The following is a 9,038-nucleotide window of genomic DNA, read 5'->3' on the forward strand; positions in this document are numbered from 1 at the left end:
AACCCCAGTTCAATACTGCTCTTATTGGTAAAGATGAGGTACACTTGTGCTTATTTATGGACAAATTGCTTGTTGTCCTTTTAACCCCCCTACTTTGTACTTAGTAGATCACACTCCTTTCAAATTTTTCAAGATTCACTTTTTATGGGAAGACCACTTTCTTATGAAAAGGAGTACCTCAGGGTAACCCCATCATCTCTATTACCATGATCAAAAAGAGGATATTATCTCCACCAAAGATCACACCAAGGTAAACAGCCTCTTTCATCTGTCTTTTCATCATTTTCTCTCTCTCTCTCTCTCTCTCTCTCTCTCTCTCTCTCTCTCTATCTATCTCTATCTCTATCTCTATCTCTATGTCTCCTTCAGAACACCAAATCAGTAATCATAAAATTCACAGTTGATTTTAGTCTGTGTCTCTGAGACTACTACCAAGGTGATGTTCACCCCACACATGGTCTTCGAGATGCTCATCAGTACTAGACAAAGGGATTTCTCCTCCTTTTTGCTGAAACTGTCCCTGAGACTCCATGATAGACCCCACTGCATATTCCAGGGCATACGAGCTGTGGTTCTTGTGTTATGGTTATGTCTGCAGGGCTCTGGCAAATCTGGAAAGTGAAGCAACTTGAGGATAAAACTCTGCATGAGCTTGTCTACACAAGCATTGCTTGAATGTTTTAGTTATCAGCTGGATGTTTGGGAGGACAGCCTATATATGCACCAATCCATAGGTGGTTGTTAAAGAGCTGTTTAAAGGGATAATTTAACAAATTGCTGACATAGCCTCCTCACTTCTCTTTCATAAAAATTCCTCTGCTTTGGTTGTGTGTCTCAAACTTTAATGTGCATGTGAATCATTTTGGAAGCTTGTTATTGAATAAAAAGCAGATTCTGATTTAGTATGTTTGGGATGGGGTCTGATATTTTTAAATTTCTAACAAGCTCCCATGTGATGCTGGCTTGTGGACTGCACGTTCAAGTAGCAGGAACGGATAAACTGTGAGAGTGATCATTTTAAATATAAATCCCATCATGTCACTTTCCTACTTAGAATCCATCAGTAACTCTCATCACTTCCAGGGTTAAATCCAAAATCTTTAGATAGCACACACAGGTCTTAGAATCAGCTCCCTGACTACCTTCCCAGCTTCATCTGTCACTTGTGCTGTTTCTAGAACTGGTCATTCTTTCCTTACCTTGGCACAGGTTATATAGACCCCACTGACATAGCTGACTTCCACCCACCATTCTAGATTCAGCATACACTTATCTTCTCCATGAATCCTCACCTGTCATCTCAAGATTTCTGTGCTTCTTCTTTGTGTTTCCCAAGTACCTGTGATGTACCTTGATTACATAGTGCATAGCTGGAAAGTTTTGTCTACATTTATTTCTCTCCACTACACTGTCAGTTTCTCTGGGAGCATTGGTCATATTCTCTTAATTCCACCCACTCTAGCCACTAGCACAGTGCCCAGTATACTTAATAAATACTTGAGTTAAGGTAGAAATGACTTAACAGTTTTGTCTTTTTCCTCCCTACATGATACTTCCCCATCCAAGGTCAACTTTCCTCTGATTATTGTCGGCCAGGCCCTAGTTCTCAGAAATCCATGTTCAACCTTCTGTCAGGGGAGATGAATCTGATGCTTAGGAGTCATGCTTAATTCCATGACCTGAACATTTGCAACAGTTAATTCATTGCTGTTGTTTGGAAAATGTTAATTAATCAACACAATTTGTCTGGTGTTCAAGGGAAAAAGTCAAACCGTTTTAAAAGCAGCATTTTCTTCATCAGGTAATTAAGTCCTGTTAACGAAGGCAGTGAGTCTCAACCCAAGCTGCCCACTAGAATGGCTTGGGGAATCTTTTAAAAAATGCCTGGGTCCAACCCACAGGAGTTCTGATTAATTGGTCTGGAGCTAGGGTCTGGCATTAATATATATAAAAAAAACTACCACTGAAAATCACTGTACTAAGATACATTATAACCAACAATCATAACTCTTTCCTAACAAAGAGTTGCCACCTATCTGATGATGGATTATGCAACTACTGTTCCTCCTTGAAAACTCTTGCTTTAAATTTCTTCTTGACATAATTAGCAAAGGTGATAAAGTTCTTATTTCAACTCATTTACTAGCTCTTAAATATAGTTATTCTTCTATGTAGTCTGTAATTTTACTAAGAGGCCTTTGGAATTAAAACCCTTGCTCATCAGGCTTTTGGTCAAGATGGTGGCATAGACAGATGCAGTCCTCACATCCTCCCACAACCATGTCAAAAATACAACAAAACTACAGAACGGCCATCTTCAGAACTGCCTGAAATGTAGCTGAATGGAAGTCCTCCAAGTGAGGATATAAAGAAGAAGCCACATTGAGACTGGTAGGAATGGGCTGGTTCCATGCAGTAGATAAAAATCGGGAGGGATATCTCAGCTGTGGAGGTACCCCTAAGGAACAAGGGGTCCCAGCCTCATGCCAGACCCCTTTCCCCCAGATCAAGGTTCTGGTGCAGGGAAGAGAAGTCCCCATAACTTCTGGCTATAAAAACCAGCAGGGATTATGGCAGAGGGAGACGGAGTGCTTCTGGAGTCTCAGGCAGTTCCTCTTAAAGGCTCTATGCATGGACTTACTTGGACTCACTCCCTCTGAGCTCTAATGCTGGGACAACAGCTTGAAAGGCACCAGAGACATATGGGGAGGAACTGAAGTGTCTGGCATCAGAGTGAGAACTGGAGGGAAGCTTTCTTCTAGGCAGAAGTGCTGACAGAGGCCATTGTTTCTTTGATGAACCCTCCCCACCCCCCAGAGAGCTGGTAGGCAAGCATCATATCTTGTTTCCTCCTCCTCCACCCTTCCCCCCTGCCCTGGTGATTCCTTGATGCCCTGCCTCACCCATCTCTCCAGCCTACCCAAGCTGTTTCCAGTGGCTTTTCCATGGGAATGGCTTGACTTGGCTCATGCTTGAGATTTTTCTAAAATCTCTCAAACAAGCAGCATCTGGCTGCTTGCTAAGCAGAGACCTCTTGCTAAGTGGCCCCAGGCCTGGCACTGGCAGCAGTCAGCCTTGGTTCTCAGCTTGGCCTCTCCTGGGTACTTCCAAGCCTGGCATAAGTAGCAGCCATCTGCAGATTGCTCTGTAGCTCATGCTGAGTGGTCCCTAGCAGAACAAAAGTGATAGCTGACCTTGGCCTGTACCTCCTGGGAGGCCTTAAAGCCAGCACACCTGATTGGTGACTTCAGACCACATTGAAGCACCATGCAACCTCCTCCACAAGTGACACACTCAGGGAGGAGACTCCGCAGGCACCAGAGCCCTGTTGATGTAAGTGCTGCTCTGTGGGGTGGGCCCCTGCGCAGCTCACCCTCCACGGTGGTCATAGTTGGTCCTTGCAGTTGATGGGCCTTGGGGTAAATCCCTGCCATTGACATGCTAACAGCAATAAGGTTCATCTATGACACAAATGTGTACACAGCCCACAGGGAGGGACACACCTGGAGCTCCCAGCTCAGATGAACTGGGAGGCTGCACCACCAGACCCTACATGACACCTACTACATTAGGCCACTCTACCAAGCCTGGGAGACATAGCAGCTCTACCTAATGTACAGAAACAGACACAGTGGTGAAAAACAAGGACCTACGACCAAGATTACTCTACCCAGCAAAGCTAACATTTAGAATCAAAGGACAGATAAAGAGTTTACCAGACAAGAAAAAGCTAAAGGAGTTTATCACCACCAAACCAGTACTACATGAGATATTAAAGGTTCTTCTTTAAGAAGAAGAAAAGGAAAAAAAGATAAAAAACAATAAAATGGCAATAAATACATATCTATCAACAATTTGATCTAAAAAAACAACAAACAAGAGCAGGAACAGTCTCATAGATACAGAGAACATTTGATGGTTGCCAGATGGAAGGAGAGTTGGGGGTTTGAGTGGCAAAGGTGAAGAGGTCGAGGAGTAGAAACTGGTACTAACAGAACAGGCCTGGGGAGGTGGAGGACAGCACGGGGAACATAGTCAATAACATTGTAATAACTGTGCATGGTGTCAGATGGGCATTAGATTTATCGGGATGATCACTTAGTAAGTTATTGTAATGTCTAATCGCTGAGGTGTACACCTGAAACTCATGTAATATTTTATCTTAACTTTTAATTGAAAAATTAAAAAAGGATTGTAAAAAAAGAAAGAAATACCTTGTACTTAAAAGATAAAAAACAACATGGTGGTTGCATGCAGTCGAAAACAAAAAAAGAAAGAAATGCTTCTTTTTTTCAGAACGGAGAATTTATCCTAAAATAAGCTACACATTTTATCTATTACACAAGAATATCATTTGGCTATAGTCATCAAATAACCATTTGACTTAAAGAAATAGGAATTGGTACCTTTAATAAGTCTGCTGTGAAGGTATAGTCCTTATTCAGCAATTGTGAGAAAATCATCAGGCCTGGAATTCTATTCTGATGGTAGAGGGGATGTAATATTTCAATGTCAACCTTGGTTTTCAAGTGTGTCTGTGGGTTAAAAGATACTATATTTAAAGTATACATTTTTCTCCTTTTCATTAAAATCTATGAATTAAGAAATGAGAAGTATGGATATCATTGTGCTGGACAGACCAGTAAATCATTTAGACAAAAGTCTTAGTCACATTAGGATGACTTTTGACTTAACGTTTAGCTGTCTTTGCCTTGTTGATCAGAAATCCTGGCATTTCTGGGCACGTCTCCCCGGCCCGAAAGCAGGGTTTCTAGGTACAGTCATCAGATTCCTCTCTGCAGGGGAGGGGCTCATCAGTGATGAATGAAGTGATCTGTAACAGAGACGCAGAAGATGTGAGGAAAGAAAACTCGTCTACTTGATGGGTGTAGCAGCCGCAGCTTATCGTGGTCTGGCTGGCTGAGCACGTGCAGGCCGTGGACACTGGAGGAGATGTAGAACGTGTCACTTCGGGGGCTTTTAAGAAGCCAGTCAGTTGCTTACGCTGAATTCCCAGAAGTGCTCATTTTCTACTTAAAATAGGAACATATGTTCACTGAGAGAGAAGAAACTCCTAGGTGACCTGAGTCTATCTAGAAGCAAAATAGTTATGAATTTTTGACTAGGGTGTTATTTTGTACAACTTGTGTTAAAAGAGTGGAGATAAATATAATATAAAGTTTGTTTTGTTTTCCTTCATTATAAAACAAACAACAACAAAACCCCCAAAACGAAACAATAGAAACCCTTGCTTATCAACTCCAACCGGGTTTCAATCAGAGAGAAAGAGAATCAACTTCAGTTTGCTTTACATAAACCCCAGAGGTGGCTGCTGCTTAGTCTAGAATGGACACCGGCATGGGGGAAGGGTTCAGGGGAGGGCAGGGGTACAACTTTTTAGCTTTCCTGGGGCCATTTTGGATAAAGTGATTTTTTGAAGCATTGTGCCATCTCAGAGCCCCTAGATAGGATTTCTGAATTAGCTATAATTTTGAAATCAAGCTGCTAATGATATTCCTCCCTTGGTGTAGAGAACTGACAATAGTGCTTAGGGAACGTTACCATGGAGCCTGGAAGAATCAGTGGTGCTTTCACAGAGGGCCCATTTGCCCTTCAGAAGGGATGGGTTATGAAAGGGTCTGGTCTGGGAAGGGCTCCCTTTTGCCTGTTCTCTGCTCACTTGGCAGATTTAGGCCAAGAGAGTCCAGGGAACCACAATTCTATTACGTGGGACTTCAAGGAGACCCATAAGCAGTGAGCAAGAGCATAGTCACACATTTCCTAAGGCTCTAATGCTTCCCAGCATCGAACCCATTGGTACAAGGGCTCAGCATGAGGGACAGGGCGTAGCCTGGTAAATGTTTTGTCAACAAATGGTAGTTTAAAGTTATTCACGGTGCCTTTGAAGGAAGGTTAACTTTTGGGTTCACACTTGTTCCCAGCAATTTTCCCATCTTCAGCTTATAAAAGTATCTCCTGAACAATTTCAAGGGGTTTAAAGTGGTTTTGATCCAGGATGGTAATGTCTTGATAATCCTAGAAAAAAAGCTGAGATTTTTTTTTCCTGCTAAGTTTATAGGAAAGCTCCAAATGCCACCCTACTTGATATAATTTCCTGGAAAGCAGAGGGCTTCCATTTTGTTCATTTTTGTATTCTTGTCTCTCTTCCTCCCCCACATTTTCTTGCATATGATGGGTACTCATAAATGTTAGTAAATAAATAGAGCTAAGTTTTTGAGTGCTTACTTTGTGCCAGGTACTTCATATACAACCTCTAATTAAGTCTTCCCAGTAATGCTGAGAGAGGTAAATAATATCATCATCCAGCATTACAGATGGGGGTTGAGACTCAGTGAAGTTAAATAACTTCCTCAAGGCCAAGCAATTAATGAGTGGCAGAAAGAAGAGTCAGTCTCTGTTTGTGTGATTATAAAACATTTGCTATTAATTCACCTAGTGTGTCTTAAATGGCCCCAGGAATAGCTCCATTAGAGTCATGAGGTGCGGGAGGCAATTCATAGAAACGCAGGTTTCTGGCTCGACTCTCAGGAGACTCTGGTTCTATTGGTGAGCTTTGACACCCAGGGGTTCGAAGCCTCCCGGTCACATGCTGAGTTGCTGAATTACCTGACACATTGACCCAACTTTCTTGGAGAGCAGACGTCTTGGTGAGTCTTTATCTTAAGTGGCTGTTGTCGGGACACCCCAAAATGGTCCAAACCTTCCAAGCCCAGCCTTTCCTTAGCAACAACAGCCCTCTACACATCAGGAAGAATTCTTATGTAGCACGAACATCCATTTTACTTCAGTCTCTTATGAGGCAAGTACCCATTTGCGGAAGTGGGCCCCATATTACCCAGTATTAATGTATGAGTCACAAACAGTGAAAACTCTGAGGACATAACAAGAAATTCCTTGATACCCTCTATCACTGTAAATTGTGCTCTTATATATTTTCTCAAATGTGGCACTTCTGTCAGCCTTAAATGTTAATTCTGCACCAATTTATAAAGGTGTTGGTTCATATTCTCAGGTAATGTGGGCTCCTTCCTTCCACTGAGTTCTAAAGTATAACTTAAGGAAGAATCTTAGACTCTGGCCAAGGAAAGAAACCTTGAGGTCCTTTTCTCACCTCCCACCTGCCCTGTGCCTGGTGGAGGAGAATGGCTGTGCTTGTCTGCTCTGGTAGGGGGTGCTCACTGTTTCCAGGGACTGTGGGTGCCATTGGTTGACAGCTCAAGTTACTCCTTAAAATTTTCTTAAAGCCACTGTGGAAAATAGTATGGAATTTCTTTAAAAAATTAAAAATGGAACTACCTGTTGACCCAGTGATCCCACTTCCGGGAATATGTCCTAAGCATCCTGAGAGACCAATTCAAAAAAACTATGCACCCTTATGTTCACAGTGGCATTATTTACAATAGTCAAGATATGGAAATAGCCTAAGGGCCTATCAGTAAATGAGTGGATTAAAAAACTGTTATATTTACACAATGGAATACTATGCAGCAGAAAAATAGAGGGAATCTTACCTTTTGCAACTGCATGGAAGAAACTGGAGACTATTATGTTAAATGAAATAAACCAGTCAGTGAAAGACAAATACCATATCATCTCAACTTATAAGAGGAATCTAATGAACAAAGTACACGAATGAGTAAAACAGAACCAGAGGCATGGAAACATGGAACAGACTGGCAGCTGTAAGAGGAAAGGAGCGAGGAGCAAGGAGGGAGGAGAGGACAATTTGAAAGAAGGAGAAGGATTAGTCAAGAAATATAAATAAAGGACCCATGGACATGGACATCAGTGTGGAAATTGACTAGGGAACTGGGGGGTAGGCTGGGTGGAGGGGGGTGGAGGGGGTGGAGGGGGAAAAATTGGGACAACTGTAATAGCATAAACAATAAAACATTAAATTAAAAAAACCGGTGAAATGTACCAGGCACATACAAGAGTAAATGTGTTGTGCACAGTTGAAGAACAATAGAGCGAACACCCATGTCTGTCCCTCCCCAGGTTAAGTCATAAAACATGATCAGACCTTTGAGCCTTAGTACATGTACCTCCCGGGCTGCATTCCCAGCATTCCTTCCTCCCAGGGGTGTCCTCCTTGGGTAATTTTGGTGTTAATCATTCCTTGATTTTCCCTGTATGTTACCACTTTGATATGAGTCAAGCTGTTTTATGTTTTATTGTAGAGTTTCATGACAGAGGTTACTAGCTTGAACTCTAGGGCCAAACTCCCTGGATTCTCAACTCACTTGTCACATACCAATTAAGCAATATGGGGAAACCGATAAACAGTCTGTCCCTCCTGCTCTCCTCACCTGTGAAATGGGAGGAAGGGTAGGTGCTGCCTTGCAAAGTTGCTGTGACAAGTGAAATGAGTTTACTTTATAACAGGACCTTGCACATAATAAATATTATGACAATGCTATTGTTTACATCAAGCTTATGCCCATCTTTCTGTATGTCAGTTCTTCTCAGATATCTGTGGAGAAGGAGCTTCTCAAAAGTTTTCAATCCTGAGAATTTCCAATCCTGAAAATGACTGGAAACAGTAGCTCAGAGTTGCTTCTGAGCTAGAAAATCTATTTATTTTTAAACCATTAATGTTCAAATGAGACTATGGGTCTGAGGCTCTGCCCATCTGATGTGAGAAGAAGCGTTTTTAATTCAACAACTGACTAGTTCTGTGGGGAAAAGAATCACAAAGGGCTGTTAGAATTTCAGTCAAAAATAGTCAATCCATTGACTGTGGATTAACATGTGTGTTTTCTGGAAAGCCTCAAGAGATGGATTTTTATTGTCATCCTCTCTGAAAGAAAGAACATGGCAGTTTCTGCCTGCTGAAATCTGCCTTAGAAAAATGCATGCTGCCCCTGGCTCTCAAGCTGAGGGACCAGCTGCCAGAGGCTGGCACAGGTGACAGATCTCGTGTTCAGAGACGTGGGCTTGAGCGAGCAGGAGCATGGCCATTCTGCGGCTACCACAGCCTCGTTCCTTCATGTGTCTTCCAGACACTGCCCCCGCTT

This window comes from Phyllostomus hastatus, unplaced genomic scaffold (genome assembly GCF_019186645.2).
Source record: "Phyllostomus hastatus isolate PE091 unplaced genomic scaffold, TTU_PhHast_1.1 phas_contig_159, whole genome shotgun sequence".
In the NCBI taxonomy this organism is placed as follows: Eukaryota; Metazoa; Chordata; class Mammalia; order Chiroptera; family Phyllostomidae; genus Phyllostomus; species Phyllostomus hastatus.